General features: G+C 41.9%; 1 protein-coding gene across 3 annotated transcripts in view; it reads right to left on the bottom strand.

The window, feature by feature from the left end:
• Positions 1-10,492, bottom strand: part of SLC6A1 (solute carrier family 6 member 1) — a 65,103-nt gene extending 54,611 nt beyond the window's left edge. For 2 of the 3 annotated variants that reach the window (XM_087743032.1, XM_087743031.1), the window contains exon 1: positions 10,317-10,492. The gene's annotated coding sequence lies outside the window, so the exon portion shown is untranslated. Of the gene's footprint in view, positions 1-9,944; positions 9,964-10,316 lie in introns of those variants that run through there. The other variant, XM_087743033.1, reaches the window with a different exon arrangement.
• Between the last annotated feature and the right edge of the window lie 5,280 nt (positions 10,493-15,772).

The raw sequence follows: 15,772 nt of genomic DNA, 5'->3' as shown, positions 1-15,772 counted from the left end.
TTGTAAGATCAATAATTACACAGTATCTTCTCTAACAGGAGGTTTGCCAGGGATTAAAAGAAGAGAAAAACAAAAAAGCAGAGACCTTCCAATAAATCTCAGGTGTCAACAGTGTATTTTTCTATTGCTGGGTTTTTTTTTAACAGCTGCCAGAAATTTGTCTTCTGACACAAGCCCCCCATAGTGAAAAATTTGAGAAAGCAGATCTAAGAAAAAATTTAAAGGGTACGTGTCCCTACATACAACTTGGGAGGAAGGGAATGGCAGGTTTGATTCAGTAACATTAGCACTGGGGAAGTTACGACTTTTACCGGTAGAGAAAGGTCAAGTGGCCAATTGCCAGCAATCCTGCCAAAGGCAAGGAAGAGCTTCTGGCATCACCCTTCCCAGGGGGGTAACACTAGAAGGACAGTTTTAATTTGCATTATCTCATCTGCACAATTCTCCTGAGCAATAGTGGACCCAACTGCCTTTCACTGAGGAATGAACGTGGCCTAGAGATCTCATCTGAGTAAAGGAAGCAGGATCCTGAAGCAGAATATGAGCCTCTGTTGAGATGACGTGCCAGGGCTTACCTGCAGGGAAGCAGCACTTCACTAAGTAAACCACTGATAAACCTTTGCTGGTGAGGATCTGGGCTATTGGGACAACTACTAGAGTTTCTTTGTTGTTATTTCAGAACCCAGAAAACTTAGGCTACAGAATTATAGTAAACCCAGTCCTGCTTCATTCATTTTTATGCAAGATTGCAGACAATTTTAGCAGCCTACTAGTACTATGCTAACCTGGTACACACTGCCACTCCGAAAGGTGTGATTTCATACATTTAAAGAAAAAAGAAGCTCCAACCTCGCTCACACAGAATTCCTCCAAATTAAAACCTGCATGTTTTACCTTCCCCCAGCTTGGTGAAATGACCAATACTGCACTCATCCTCTTCGCTGTCAGTGAGTGTGATATTTCTTAATCACAACATTTTGCACAGCTATGCCACTAATTAGATTCGTCCTCAACAAGCTGGAACAAAAATGAACTTTTCAGCAGCATACCAACAAGAGCAATGAAGAGGTACACTGGGGAACTGTGACACTGTGCAGGTATCCAAGTGACAAGCCACCATATGAAACATTATATAGGTGAAGGTTCAGTTTCCCAAGGCCTTCTATTGTCACTTTTAACTCGGGGCACTCACCCGTAGTGCCTCAGTTCCAATACTTCATTAACTCAGATTTAACACAACAGCTCGGACACTGTCAACTCAACGAGGAAAGGCTGTGAAACTAACAGCACTCTCAAGTAGTCCTGACCCATTCTTCTCCCCTCACATACGAAAGTCAACTTTTTTCAAATTAGCAAAATCTCTCTGGATTTAGTCCAGCTGACAAGCTTCTTTCACTTGCTAGGTGGAACACACAGCACAAAGCACAAAATTTATGAGGAATTCAAGAAATCTTGCAATCAATATGCAGCACAGATCTCTGCACTACAGCAGTTACATTATCTTGTGTGGCACATGCACTGTTCCCATGGCAACCAGCATCCTTCATCCAACTCCATTATTACGGCTATTTGAGGCTTTCAGAATCTCTGGTGTCCAAGCCATGGCTCAGAGCTACTTTGTGCTAATAAGCCTCAAGAATAGATACAAGAAGAAAATAAGAATATACAGCAAACTCCATTTTGCTAATCTATAAGCAACATAGAAACCAAGAAGTGGCATGGGAAATACAATTCAATCAGCTAAGGGGAAGCAGCTCTTATATAATTGCCTTCATTAAGCGAGACGAACATAGTGCAAATTCACTACAGCCTTTTAATTCCAGAAAAATTAACAGTCAGCTCAGTAAGTCTGTTGATGAAGAATGGCTTTGTAATAGGTATGAGGAAACAAAAATCTTACTGTACACCTACTGCAATATTAATTTCTCTATAACTGATATCAAACATATCTTTATTTTAAAAAGGACTGAGTTTGTAACTATCTACAGAACAGTTCAAGAAAATAATTTGGTTTTGACCTTTTCATGATGTCCGATATTAAAGTTTTACGAGACTGTTATCAACATCTATAATCTTTATAGCATAATCTATATTTGGTTCATAAAAATTGTCCCTAGATACTTTAAGTAAGCTTCCTCTATCAATAACACCATGGGGTTTTTTTTGGCATTTAAGCATTTCCACATCAAAGCATTACAGCAACCTCATTATGCTTTGCACAGCTTAATACAAAGTTTCTCTTACTCACCAACCAGGGAATTTCAGGCAGAAAATAAATAACCTAATTTATTAAAGCGACCCTTGACAAATCATCCCTAAGTTGCTAGCTAGAGGTTTTATCCCTGTGAAATACACATGGGTCAGTAGGAACAGAAATACTTTGAAGTTGGAGGGTTTAAAGGCTCTTAAAAAGAAACGTTGAAATAAATAAAGAAGGCACTACACTAGAAAATGCTCTTACAATTGACAAAAGCGACTGACAGGCTGCTGAATCCTGCTGATATTTAGCTACACTTAAGCTTAATTGTGCTCAGCACCTGTTCAGAAAGAACAGTAATTCTTTAAGTGTCTTGAACACCATCTATCCTAAGCTACACTGGCCACATTCAGTGTCAGGTCAGGTGTATCCGTTGCTGTTGAAGGTAAGCAAGGTCAAAAGCAAGGTCACTCGTCAGAACAGACCCATCAGGGAGATGAATGAAACCAGCTGGTGCCACTCTCACAAACCCCCACCCATTCACAGAGTATCCAGGCATCAAGATCAACAAAGCGCAGTTTCACATGGCCTCTATGAACAGCTGGAACAGCAGGTCTCCCCAAGCTCGCTCAGGTAAGAGTCTTTCTCCCTTCCACTGCTGCCGCACTCCAGCTCCAAAGCAAACACCGCATCCCAGACTAGAGCCCAGGAGGGCCCCTGGCAGGTCCTGTTCTGTTGGGCCAGAGAGCAGTCGTTCAAGGAGAGTAACTGACATCACACTTGAAGTATGATTTTCAAGCATAAGAGATAAATATTTAAATATTAGGTTCTATGGAAAATAAGGGGGGGGGGGGGGGGAAACACCAACCTTCTGCTATTGGTAAATGAATATGCTAAGCATTGAGGAAAAGTAAGTAAAACATTACTTGTACACGGCTACTCTCATCATTATGTGTACATGGTGCTGTTTGCAACCTGAAAGCCTCCTGACCTGCTTGTGCCCTCACCTCGCTGTTCCTGCAGCTAGCAGGTGCAAGCCAGTGTTTTATCAACTCTGTGCCTGACATCAGTCTCCAGGCTGATGCTGCCTGTCCAAATAGGTGAACTCATTGCAAGAAAGTGAAGAAAGCATGATTACTATCTGAGAACGTAACTCCCATAAGATTTACGCGTCTTTACATTTGAGGCTGAAGACATGCTGCTCTTCAACTCTGGGACAGATTTTGAAATTTGCTCATGTTTGACAGCTACTGAAATCAATGGAATTGAATTCAAGTCATCTGTACCACTTAAGCTCACAAAGAAGCTTAACATATTTAATCATATAGCTTTCTGCTATTATATACTTTGCAAGAGGAAAAGGCATGGAATTTTCCATCTACGCCTTCCCTTTGGAACCTGCATAACAAGTTTGCACAACTCTAATTTTCTCACTCATGAGATTGAAAAACTCAGTTTTCACAGAGAAGATATGGAGAGATGATCCAGGAATGCTTAAATTGCTCTTCCTTTTTTTGTGCTTCAACCAAGGGATAGCTGCTTAATTCCAGTTAAAATGCAGGTTCTGTGTCACCCTCCTGTACATGACCAGCAAGGGATACTGAGATGGGACTGCTAGGTGAAGCAAACCAGTAGATGCAGCTGAGGAAGATGACATTGTGTTACCCTGAAACCCATCTGCTAAGCTAGAGAGGATCTATCACACAAGAGCAGCAAGATCCTTGAGGAATGATATCCTTTCAGAAATATTAGAACCCGGTTCAAATAATCCCAGTTAATTTTAATTTCGGAAGGTTAGATAGTGCTCAGAATTTTCTCTAATTGCATATTCCTCAGAATAGACTCCTCTGGTTGCTCTGTAATCAAATCATAATTAAAGCATCTGTGTCATTTTATCTATCCCTTCCTGCTATTTGTAGCATTTAGAGAAGGCAACAAAGATGCAGCATGCAAAATTTCCAGCATCAAGGCTCATCATCAGAGCAATAATAGGGATTTGTGCTAGTGTGACTGTCTGAGTGTCTCCTTAGGCTTTCATTAGCCTTTAAAAACAATTGAGGAGGAGAAGAATACTAAACAGTGCCCCCCTTGTATCCACAACTGGAGGCTATGTTTTATTCCTGTGATACTTGTTTTCAAAACAGCTGCCTCATTTCATCTCAGCTTCACTGAGAAAACAGTCATACAGTGGGGAAACAGTTGTCGTAGCCTGAAATTAAGAGATATGTTAGATAGCAATATCACCTTGACGGAGAAAAATATTTTCTCTTTGAGCACTGTATCTGTTGTCAGACTGAGTCTCCACTACATTTCAGCCAGGAAAAAAAAAACCAAAAAACAACAACAAGCAAACCCATTCCCCTGAGCGATATCACAGAATACCCAAATTAACTAATTCTAGGGTTCAGACTGGTGAAGAGTTGATGGTATGTGCCATTTACCTTCAAGGGCATATTTTAAGTCACATTTCAGAAGAAAGGTGATTGCACTAACTGTGCAAACTCTCCCCCTCCCCTCCAACACCCACTACTCAGAAGTGATGAAAATGCTGAGCAAACTTCTCAGAGAAAACAGGTTGCATCTTGAGCTTAGTTTTAATCTATTTTACTTCAGAGGGAGGAAAAAAAAAAATAAATCAGAATTTCTTGCACAAGCAAAATTCAAGATCAGACTTGGACAATTTACCTATGACTTTTTAGTTTGTATTGGAAGGAATACAGTGATTGGTTAACTGAAAACATATTTTTCAAATGAAATTTTTGTAATGTATTTATTCACCACTGACATGACTTTTCCCTTCCTTTCTTCTGCCCTAGATTTTAGTCTTGTTACACAATTTTGTAAAGTTACAGAATGAACCTCAACTGTGTAGGCATTGCTTGATAAGCATATGAATACAATTGGTATCAAAAGTGCTGATTTTTCACTGTATGTTTTTCATTATAACATAATCCTAATTAAACATTAAAATAGTTGTTATTTTACACAGAAAATATTCAATTTACACAAAGATCATTCTAATACAACACTTCAGACTAAATATCAGCATTAAGTTTGGTAACAACACATCACATCTTTTAAAATATAGAGACCAAAACTGGAATAAAATAAAAATCTTCCAGCTTAACAATGACTCTATTAATAATTCTGAAATAACTTCTATTTTTGGATGATGAATTCTTTCAGAAATGATTTTGAGTGGAAAAGTGATTTTGGAACAAGTGATACCTAAATATGCTTAATTTAAGCCTTAAATAGAAAGCATTTTCATATCTAATGGATAATGTTAGCTACCAGCGTGTAAGGCCCACATCTGGATTTGATTTTATTTCTTTTAGGGTTTTTTTTGTTGTCGTTGTTGTTGTGGGGGTTTGTGTTTATTTTTGGTCTTTTTGGGGTTTTTTGTTTGGTTTTTTGGTTTGGTTTTGTTTTTTAAACAGACAAGAGTGGCACATCGGAATTCCTACAGAGTAAGACAAACACAGGACTTCTGAGACCTCAAAGTGACTACTCAAAGCACTGCATCAATTACAGCTGAAGTCAAAGGACTTGTACCTGTTATCCCTCGTGGGTTCCCTGTAACCCACAGGGCTCTTTTGTAACAAAGAACTGTCATTAACCCTATACAAAGCAGAATGATTGTTAAAAGACTGGCAATTTCTGCACATTTAAGTCTGATCAGAGTAGCAACATGGAAATACCAGAACGTAAATGTAAATGGTTTGGGTCTGTTTCCTTGGGGTAAAGCCAAAGGATGACCTCTCATGCTAATGTTGTTCCAACTACACTAGTGCAACTGACAGCAGCGTTTAGTCCTTGGTTTGCAGATTACATCAGCTCTATTGTGGACGTGGTCAGTGTCTTCTGTGTTCACAAGCTTGCACGTTGGCCAGATCTTGAACAATCAAAATTATTGCAAAATACATTTGTGCAAAAATAAAAACAAACAAACAAAGAAAGGGTTTCTTGGGAAGTATCAATTTGTTGTTCATGTTACACTGTGACTTTCCGTCTTCAAATTCCTTCGTAACAGAAAGGAAGGTAGAGTACATACACAAAAATATATTTTTTAATTATTTTACTTCCTAGTATATGAGGGACCAAATCCTGTCTCCATTCTGTAAATAGCACTCCTTATGCAGCTGGCAGATTATTTTTCATCGGTAAAGGAGATCCAGGTGAGATGAATTTGCTTATTAGATTACCTTCCAATCTGACTGAACAAAACACGTTTCAAATATCCAACTGCCAGTGTTGCCCTTATAAAAGGCTCACACAAGTGGCCTGAGAAAGTCTCAGATTTTATAGATATTATTTTCTCTTTAAAAATCTAAATTATAAAAAAAAAAGTAAATCCAATAATCCACTTGGTATTTCATTCTATTCTCACACAGAGCTTATGACAAAAGCAGAAGTTGGAGCTGAAATACTGGCTATCCTCACACTGATGGTCAAACGACATGCTTCTAGAAGCAGGGGAACAAGATATCTCAGTCGCTAGAAGTTCTGAAGAATATTAATTGGGTTTTTTTAAGCCAGATACCAGATAATTCACCCATGATCTGAACACAGCTTAGTCTTGCAGTAGGTAACACAAGTCTAAAGATTGCATTTCTTATTGCTATTCATACAACAAAAGACTTGCCTTGTCTGTTGTTTTACTGAGCCACTGCAACAACTGACCTTGTCTTTTAAGTGAGATCTGTCACGACTGTGAAAGTGTTCGCTGTCTTTCTCTATTTGGCCACGTTTGGGCTGTCATTGCCTGTTCAAAGAGGTCAGGACTGCAGCACCAACCTTCCGTTACAAGCGTTCAGAAAGGCTTTGAGATGCACTGCTTTCTGCTTTTATGTAACCAAATGTGTCACCATATTAAAAGCACAACCATGCAAGTGTCACAGATGACCATCTAACATGCAGTTGAAAGGCACAGATATGTCCCCAAGTCCAAATTCATTTTTCGTTTCCAACATTCAAGGCAAGCACGAGTTAGAAGAAATCATGGTAAGCAGAAAATCCTAAGATAACTTGAAAAGAAATTGTCACCAAGGATTCTCTTCAGAGATAATATTTTTTTTCCAAATCACTTGTTCATAGTTGAGTCATCCCAGAAAGCATCTAAAGCTTGTGGAAATTTGTCACCGCATATAGGATTGATGAGTGCAGAATTCCTACAGATTATTTAGAAATTTCCTTTTTGCATCTGTAGCTTGGATTGCACTTACGTGGTGAACAGATTCAAATACACAGTCAAAAACCTCTTCCCCCACCACCTTCCTACTTTGCTTGTTCCCAGTCCTCATGTTCAATTACGACTCTGTTATACTTAATAGTGCCAACAATGCTGCAGTACTTTAGCAATAATAGAAGTGTCACATCAGCAGTCAGTATCTTCAGTAAATACATTAAACACCAACTCGTCTATGCTAACAAACCATTGTTTACTTTTGAAACACATTTTAGTAACCCATGATATTCATGAATCAAGTGAGACTGGTCTATGCAGCCTCTGAATGTTATAAGAGACAGACTCAGCTTTTAACTTTACCGAACGAAACTACATGTTCAATAAAGCAGACATGAAAATTGCTTCATTTCTCCCTTTTCCACACGCATATGAAATAGTAAGATTTATGCACATAAAATACACACAGCCCTGTCTAGAATATTTCAAACTCACTGGGTATGAAAAAATTCATGATCACAAAACAACTATTTATCATGAAAACAACTGCCTAAAATTTATGCAGACCCATGCTCGTATGAACACACGCATGATGAAAATAAACTGTAAAAACTAGCAGTCCATGCTGATCATCACCGAATGACATCATTTGTACCTTTAACCTCAGAAGAAGCAAAAAACCATCTCTTTCTTACATATTCTATAAACTCTAAAGATTCAGAACTCTCTTACAAGGAGTTCCCTACGATGCCAGTGTTGATATTAAAATGCTTCAAACTTATCAATGGTTAAATCACGCTACCTAGCTAGAAAAAAAAAATACTGAGCTGTCAATTCTTAACACAGTATTAACACGGCAATTTCTGACAGATTTCATCCGTTTACCATTAGGACTGAAATTTATTTTGGCAACTGAAGGAAGATCGCTCTGTTGCCCCTGCCCCACCTAAAGTATTTAGATTCACACATGTTAAGTGACTTGATCCTCAACAGTGGTGAAATTCCACATACCCAATTAAAGTCAATTTGAACAGCTCAAGCTGAGGCTCTTTGAAATTCAAGTCACTTCCGCACCTGCACGCAAATTTAATAACTCCAAGTTTTAAATCATTGCCCTTCATATCTAGATCTCCACATTTAAAACATAAGCTGCCAAGTTCCTCAGATTTTGAGGAGACCAGGATCAGCCACTGTCACTTTAATGTTCCACCTCGTCTCCAAAAGCAATGTCTTTTTACTAGAGCTCAGTGTGATTCACTGGAATTTGCCAGGCAGGTCAGGAAATCCCCTGAAGCAGAGGAAGAATATTGAAGAGATGGGACATGTATATCAAATCTCATTACTGTTCTCTTATGAGAATCAATCAAGTGAAAGGATGTGATGATGTCATTATGACATCATTTACTTTGGGATTAGAAATTCATAGCTACTTAGCAACCAAAGCTGTCCAATACAGAAGTAAGACATCCAGTGGAAGATGTTGTCATCTGACCCATTTACTGCAAGAGAAATATTTGTCAATTCTTGTTTCAAGACTTTGCAAGACATACAATAACTTAAGAACCCTGTTGTTTCAAGTACAGACTATTAGAAATAAAACATTCTCTCTGAACCTTTTTTATTAATATCCAAATGCATTTTTTTACCCCAGAACAGCTAATATGCACATTCTCTCATGGTCATCTTCCTTTTCACCTTCTCATAGATCTAAACCCTAAAAATACAAAAAGAAAAAGCTTGTGCTGAACAGACTTTATTATTTTAAGAACTACAATATCTATCAGAAACTCAAACCTCATATAGACAAGGGAGACTAATATAATTGCATAAGAATGCAAGCTAGGAAAGCATGTTTATTTCAATAAACTAAGCTGAAAATATCCAGTTGATGAGCGCCAGTATCTGTCAGAAATTCCAACAAAAATAAAAAGCTTTGTGCATGAAAAAAGAATTGGTCACACTACTTCTGTGGCTATTTCTGGGACCTGCAAAGGGTTTGATGCCCGGAATCTATGCCTGACCTGATTTTCATTAAAGTTCACTCATCTCTGTTGAAAATACAGTTTAAACGAGTTCTAAAGCAACTGAGCAAAGATAATACGTGAACTGAAAAAATAACTAAGTCTTTAAATCCATTATCAAGACAGAGCACTAGACTGACACTTCATGTTTTCAAATCCATGCTCTGCTACAGACTAACAGAGCATTGGAACACATTTAATTTAAACGAAAGAAAATAAAACACTCCACTTTCTGGAAATAACTTTTATTAGGATGAGGCTGTTGAAGATTTCCATTGAAACGAGAGCTCCGTGTTCCCCGAGAGAGCCGAGGAATGCCCAGCAGGTCACGCAGACCCCTGCTCTCCCTTCTTCATTTATAGAGGTATCTGTGCCTTTACAAGCGCACACACGGGCAGATGAAGGCTTAACGGATCTCAGCAGCGACTGCCCGTGCATTCGAAAGAAACGAAGGGCCATCGCGAACCTCCTCGGCACCCCGAGCCGCCACCAGCGCGACGGCAACAGGCGACCGCCCGCGGCCGTTTCCCGGGCGATTTACCTCAGCGGCTCCCGCAGCCGCCCCCAACTCCTCCGCGGGGCCGTCTCCCCTCTCCCCACAGCGCTCCGCCGCCCTCCGAGGAGACACCGCTGGCGCCGCCTCAGCCTCCTTCCCCCGAGGGAGGCCGTGTCCCCGCAGCTGCCTCCCCCGCTGCGCCCCGCGACGCCGGCAGCAGCCCGCCCGCCCGGGGAAGGGCGCGGGGCACCGCGGTGTCCCCCCGCGGGGCAGGAGAGCGCCGCGCGCCGCGCCGCGCCGCGCCTCGCCTCGCCTCGCCTCGCCTCGCCTCGCCTCGCCTCGCCTCAGGGTGCCGCGGCGGCCGCGGACCGGGCACGGGGAAGGACTGAAGTTCGCGCTCAAACGCGCACTCCCTACCTGCCGCCCTGGCCGAGGAGGAGGAAGAAGAGCTGCCGTTGCCGCCGCTGCCAATCGGCCCGAGCCACCGGCGCTGCCCTCCCCGAGCGATAGTAATGTTCATTTAAAGCTCGGCGCCCGCCGCTCCGCCGCGCCCTCCCCACGCAGCAGCGGCCGCGCAGCAGCGGGGCTGGGCGCGCACCGCCCCGTCCCGCCCCCAGCCCGCCCCTGAGGAGAGGGGCCGTCGGTGGGGCCCAGCCGCGGCGGCCCGGGCCCCGGCCCCGGCCCCGGCCCCGGCCCCACCTCTGGCTCCCGCCTTGGCTGCGGCTTCCCAAGGCCTGGCCCGCCTCGCCTGGCCGCAGGCCGAGATCCCATCGCTCTGCGTGGAGGCGACACCTCTTACCAACTCACCCTTTCTTCCTCGTCCGTCTCCGGGGAGGCTCCAGGACCCGGAGCAGTTTGGCGATTGTCGGTTTTCCCTCGGCCTGAGTTAACAAAAGTTGAACAAAAAAGTTAAGAACAGCAAGTCCGGGGAGCTGCTAGAAAAACCAACAGATTTTTGACCAAGTTTGAGTGGTGCGTATTTCCAAGCCGAAAGTTGTTTCAAACAGGAAAGTTTAGAACTGGTTTGAAAGTGCTGAAACGTAGATATATTTCCAAACTTCCTCAAAAATGTCTAAGTGTAGGAAAAGAAATGGTCATAATTGCCCCTTTGCTGGGATCCTTTTCAGTTTGTCGTTTTCTCAGTGTAAGATTTCCAGTCAGAAATCCCTGGTTGCCTCTCTCTAGAGGGCACGTTCCCCAGCAGAGGCAAGAGTGGGGTGAGCTCACCACAGTGGTGACAGGTTGGAGCAACACTGCCTTGTGCCAGGGATTGCAGAGCAGATGCTCCCCCGTGGTATGCGGTGTTTCACCAAGGACAGCCGCATCCCAGATATCCGGTGAACTTTTAACAGCTAGAAGAAAAAACATTGGCACCTTTGACTTCCCAGGTGACTCTCCGAAATGTGTGAATGGCAGTGACAACTGGCCAGAAGACTGAACCAAAAGAACACTTTCTAGAGAGTTTTTCAAGGTAAGCTGGTTTCTTGTGTGGCAGGATTAAAGTAGGCATCACCGTAGCAGAAGAGTCAATCCCATGTCTTTTCCTATATGTTTCACTGCATCAAAGCACAGCGGCTGTTTAGAAGATGAAGTAACATTCACGATGTCTGCTAACATCTGTTGTTTAGGCTGGAGAAAAGGAGACTGAGGTGAGACCTTATCGCTCTCCAGAACTACCTGAAAGAAGGTTGTAGCAAAGTGGGGGTCGGTCTCTTCTCCCAAGTAACAAGCAATAGGATGAGAGGAAACAGCCTGAAGTTGCACCAGGGGAGGTTTAGACTGTGTATTAGGAAAAATTTCTTCACCAAAAGGGTAGTCAGGCATTGGAACAAGCTGCCCAGGGAAGTGGTTGAGTCCCCATCCTTGGAGATACTTAAAAGACGTGTAGATGTGGCGCTTAGGGACAAGGTTTAGTGGTGGACTTGGCAGTGTTAGGTTAACGGTTGGACTCAATGATCTTATAGGTCTTTTCCAATCTAAACAATTCTATGATACACAAAATTGGTAACAAAACCGGCAATGTGCATTGCACTGGCATACACTTCTCAAGTCAGGAAGACCTACCCTCCTCCTTTTCCTCCCAGGCAGGTCTGGAGGGGTTTTTTGGTTATCATTTACCCTGTTGGTGGATTATGAACCCACCCCAAATTTTTATCTATCTTCTTAATGTCTCTATGTGAATTTAAGGATGATGTGTGAACTAATGTTTAACACATGATAATCATACAGCAATAGAAATATAAACACTGATGTTTATTACTAGGACATGCAGATAGAAAGGATACATCTCATAAAATTGGCTAATTACCATTTTGAAACCCAGCTAATTGTGCAGGGGTTGCCAGATTTCTCAAAATCTTCAATGACTTGCTTCTGAGTTTTAATGTGGAAAATATGTTAGCAGAGTTTAACACTGTTGCCCATTAATTACAAGGAGTATTTATGTTGACACTAATAATTGGATTGTCCTGTAATCCACCATAATAATCAGGAATTTTCTTTGCCTGTGTGGTTTGAAAAAGTAATAGCAAATGATATTCTAGCTGTCTAATTTATACAGTGTCAGTGAATAACTACTGCTCTGGCATCTCTACTATTACTTCAGGGTTATAGATTTTGCTACCGATTAGCACTTGATTAGCCCTTGTCTTCATCATAGTCCCATTGTCCTTGTGTGTAGGCTAAGTATTGGTTCTGATTGACTTGACTTTTTTAAAATATAGGATATATTCAGTTATGGAGACCTGCTCCCAGAGTAGTACTAACTGACTATTCCATTCACTTGAGGCTGGATCATAAACGGGAGAGCTACCTTTCTCTGGGCATGGAAGTGCAATGAGTACAGAAGAGGCTACAGCCCTCCCAACTCCATTGGCATTGTCTGGTAAGACATCTGTGGTTTACCTGCCATGTTGTGGCTGTGTGACTGTCTAGGTTTCCTCTGCAGTGGTTGCAATGCAGTGAGGTTGGCTGTCTTTTGCCTCTGTGACAATTTGCATTGGTAAGGTCAAATCTACCATCTGAGAAGTAGCTACATACACTAGCCATCTGCAGCTGTGGGTAGAAGATTTTGTACCACTTCTCACGTTTTTTAATGTGGTGTGCTTTAGCCTAAATGTGTTTCTTTTTACTTGAAAGCTCCAATTTTGCAGAATAACTTGACATTAAGGGAATAAATTCTGTGGCAAACTACATGAATAGCCAAAACTGTGCAGAGCAAACCCTAGCACAGTGGTTCCCAAATTGTTGCTCGTGAGCTGCTGGCCAGTGTGTGTGATCTGCAGTTCAGCAGTGCACTTGTATTAAGAGAGTAGATTTCAAGTTCACCTCAATTCAGTTTGGTCTGATTATGGTCCATGAGAGATCTGGCAAGTTAAAATTACCCTACTGATCCAATATTAGAGAACAAGTTTTATGAGGAGTGGCTGAGAGAACTGGGGTTGTTTAGCCTGGAGAAAAGGAGGCTCAGGGGAGACCTTATCGCTCTCTACAGCTACCTGAATGTAGCGAGGTGGGTGCCGGTCTCTGTTCCCAAGTAACAAGTGATAGGATAAGAGGAAATGGCCTCAAGTTGCACCAGGGGAGGTTTAGACCGTGTATTAGGAAAAATTTCTTCACCAAAAGGATTGTCAGGCATTGGAACAAGCTGCCCACGGAAGTGGTTGAGTCCCCATCCCTGGGGGTATTTAAAAGACGTGTAGATGTGGTGCTTAAGGACATCATTTAGTGGTGGACTTGGCAGTGTTAGGTTAACAGTTGTACTAGGTGATCTTAAAGGTCTTTTCCAATCTTAACGATTCTATGATTCTATATGCTTGGGAATTGGTGCTGTAGTATCACAGAGCCAAAATGCTAACCCGTACGTTCTTCCATCCCTCCTTCCCAGCCTTCCTACCTGCAGCTTTTTCCTGACTGCATCCCTTAAAAGGAAGAAGTCTGTGATTTGTTTTGGAAGCACTGTTATAATCTCTAACTATTTAAGCTTTAACTGCTAGGAGAGCTGTGACAGGGTCCAGTGGAAAGTTCTGCTTAGAACTGGAAGTCATGCTACAGTTCATTGACTTGAAAAAGATCTGCTACCATTCCATCATAACTCAGAGATTTGGGTGGCGGCAGTTATACTGACTTACAAGGCATGCAGATGTGTCCAAGCTAACTTTAATCTAAAAGTCATGAGAATACAGCATGGATTTCGACACAGGCCACACAAACTTGTGGTACTCTTGACACTTGTATTGCTCTTGGTACCTACTTACTGAGTGTCTGGTTTGTAATGCTGTTGTATGCTGCAGAATTCTTCACAAACATCTAAGAAAAGGGTGCTCCTGTTTAAAGAAGCTTCTGTGAGGGAGGAAAACTACGGTTTCCCCCGAGTTTCCCACAGATTATTTATAAATGTGCTAGGCTTCGCCTGCTGTGTTGGCAAGCTGATGACTCAGAAGCACATATCTAGGGGAATCTGTTGAATGCGTGGTTCCTGGATGCACAGACCTGTCTCCCTAGGGGTGTGACTGTGTGCTGGCTCCCCTGAAGGACATATTGGGTGAGCATGGGCTTGGCTGCATGTGCTAATGCAGGCCTCTCTGGGAGAAAGAAGGGCATAAGTCTTGAGCGTCCCATTGTCTAGTCGGTTCTGAGAAGAGTTCTAAGATTTACATGTGGGACAAGCTTGCCAATGGGACTGAACTGTCACTTCCAGGAATTTAGTGTAACCTGGCTAATCTGGAGAGTCTAACAGTGTGCATTTGGTGAGAAATGTTACTGAGGCACTGTCTTAGCAATCTAAGAAAGGTGATATTAGCGTTTTAAGGGCTGAAACCCTAAATGTGATAGTTCAGTTGAGGAAACTGAAAATCAGTTTAAACTGGAGCTGTTTTCTGCCGGCCTGAAGGAAGAAGACAGTTGCACGGATAAGTACAAAGCAACTCAGTACTTGTTTTGGCAGGTTTAAGAATATTACTGTCACCGTGTTTCCTCCAGTTTTAATACTGGTAAACCTTACAAGCTACAGTGCTGTATTTTTGATGCTATTCTAGATGACACGATAAACAGACTGTTGCTCTGATCATTCTATTTGTCAACTGCTTAAACAATTCCAGACTGTAATCTTTCCAAAAGATAGCATTTATACTGATGGTTTTTTTTCCAAAAGGAAAATACATCCCCATGGTCAGTGTTGTTTGTTGTTTGTTTTTTGCTTTTTGTTCTTTTGATATTGCAGCTTTTGATGGTTAGATATCAGATGGGAACTAACTCACAGCAACTAAAGATTGTGCACTGAGTAATGTACCATATTCCAGCACCATATCCTGCAGTAGCAATTAGCCTTTGTTGCCAATAATTTGCTAAATTGTCAAGGCTTGTGATCATTACCCTTTTGGTTATAAGTCATCAGATCTCAAAAGTTCAGCAAGGTTATGGCTAGCCAGGACTTGGATAAGAAATGTAATCACACAGGTGCTGCCCAGTGTGACATTACTTACTGAGCAGAAAGGTGCTTGTATGGGGTTTTGGAAATGGATCAGCTGAATCTTAAGGTTCTGGCTAGCATTTTTCATGCAAGATCCCAAAGCATTCTGCCTGTACTAGCTAACATAAGACTAACTCACATTTCCTTCACCCAGTTCCTATCTGAGTAATAATTGCTAAATATTCACCGGTGTTTCAGTTGGCTTTTTCAGAGAGTCTTTACTTCTTGCCCTTTCTCATTGCACAGAGCAGTGTGTTCTGATGAGCAGGTGCTATGTTCCTTCTTGGAAATGGCTGCATTGCAGAGGTTAAAGAAGGTCCATCCTTATTTGAACTTGATTGCACGAGTATAATTAAGCAAAGCATTTGGCCAACTTTTTATCAAGAGCTCTTAAAGCCTTTGG

This window comes from Nipponia nippon, unplaced genomic scaffold (genome assembly GCF_047370975.1).
Source record: "Nipponia nippon isolate SJK-2023a ecotype South Korea unplaced genomic scaffold, ASM4737097v1 scaffold_9, whole genome shotgun sequence".
In the NCBI taxonomy this organism is placed as follows: Eukaryota; Metazoa; Chordata; class Aves; order Pelecaniformes; family Threskiornithidae; genus Nipponia; species Nipponia nippon.
Note: the sequence above shows the minus strand (reverse complement) of the source record. Positions and strands in the feature narration are given on the sequence as shown.